At 35.0% G+C, this 1,708-nt stretch overlaps 1 protein-coding gene across 11 annotated transcripts in view; it reads right to left on the bottom strand.

The window, feature by feature from the left end:
- DLGAP1 (DLG associated protein 1) overlaps nt 1–1,708 on the bottom strand; it is a 337,165-nt gene that overhangs the window by 244,324 nt on the left and 91,133 nt on the right. The window lies entirely within an intron of this gene.

Genomic DNA, 1,708 nt, shown 5'->3' with positions numbered 1-1,708 from the left:
CAATACATAAGGCACATACTAACAGCCATAACAGGGGAGATCGACAGTAACACAATCATAGTAGGGGACTTTAACACCCCACTTTCACCAATGGACAGATCATCCAAAATGAAAATAAATAAGGAAACACAAGCTTTAAATGATACATTAAACAAGATGGACTTAATTGATATTTATAGGACATTCCATTCAAAACAACAGGATACACTTTCTTCTCAAGTGCTCATGGAACATTCTCCAGGATAGATCATATCTTGGGTCACAAATCAAGACTTGGTAAATTTAAGCAAATTGAAATTGTATCAAGAATCTTTTCCAGCCACAATACTATGAGATTAGATATCAGTTACAGGAAAAAAACTGTAAAAAATACAAACACATGGAGGCTAAACAATACACTACTAAATAACCAAGAGATCACTGAAGAAATCAAAGAGGAAATAAAAAAATACCTAGAAACAAATGACAATGAAAACACAATGGCCCAAAATCCATGGGATGCAGCAAAAACAGTTCTAAGAGGGAAGTTTATAGCAATACAATCCTACCACAAGAAACAAGAAATATCTCAAATAAACAACCTAAACTTACATCTAAAGCAATTAGAGAAAGAAGTACAAAAACCCCACAAAGTTAGCAGAAGGAAAGAAATCATAAAGATCAGATCAGAAATAAATGAAAAAGAAATGAAGGAAATGGTAGCAAAGATCAACAAAACTAAAAGCTGGTTCTTTGAGAAGATAAACAAAATTGATAAACCATTAGCCAGACTTACCAAGAAAAATAGGGAAAAGACTCAAATCAACAGAGTTAGAACTGAAAAAGGAAAAGTAACAACTGACAGCAGAAATACAAAGGATCATGAGAGATGACTACAAGCAACTGTATGCCAATAAAATGGACAACCTGGAAGAACTGGACAAATTCTTAGCAAAGGACAAACTTCCAAGAATGAAATAGGAAGAAATAGAAAATATAAACAGACCAGTCACAAGCACTGAAATTGAAACTGTGATTAAAAATCTTCCAACAAACAAAAGCCAAGGACCAGATGGCTTCACAGGCGAATTCTATCAAACGTTTAGAGAAAAGCTAAAACCTATCCTTCTCAAACTCTTCCAAAATATAGCAGAGGGAGGAAAACTCCCACATTCATTCTACGAGGCCACCATCAACCTGATACCAAAACCAGACAAAGATGTCACACACAAAAAAAACTACAGGCCAATATCACTGATCAACATAGATGCAAAAGTCCTCAACAAAATACTAGCAAATAGAATCCAACAGCACATTAAAAGGATCGTACACCATGATCAAGTGGGGTTTTTCCCAGGAATGCAAAGATTCTTCAATATATGCAAATCAATCAATGTGATATACCATATTAACAAATTGATGGACAAAAACCATATGATCATCTCATTAGATGCAGAAAAAGCTTTCGACAAAAATTCACCACCCATTTATGATAAAAACTCTCCAGAAAGTAAGCGTAGAGGGAACTTACCTCAACATAATAAAGCCCACATATGACAAACCCACAGCCAACATCGTTCTCAATGGTGAAAAACTGAAACCATTTCCACTAAGATCAGGAACAAGACAGGGTTGCCCACTCTCACCCCTATTATTCAACATAGTTTTGGAAGTTTTAGCCACAGCAATCAGAGACGAAAAAGAAATAAAAGGAATCCAATTCAGAAAA

Source organism: Physeter macrocephalus, chromosome 19 (genome assembly GCF_002837175.3).
Source record: "Physeter macrocephalus isolate SW-GA chromosome 19, ASM283717v5, whole genome shotgun sequence".
NCBI lineage: Eukaryota > Metazoa > Chordata > Mammalia > Artiodactyla > Physeteridae > Physeter > Physeter macrocephalus.
Note: the sequence above shows the minus strand (reverse complement) of the source record. Positions and strands in the feature narration are given on the sequence as shown.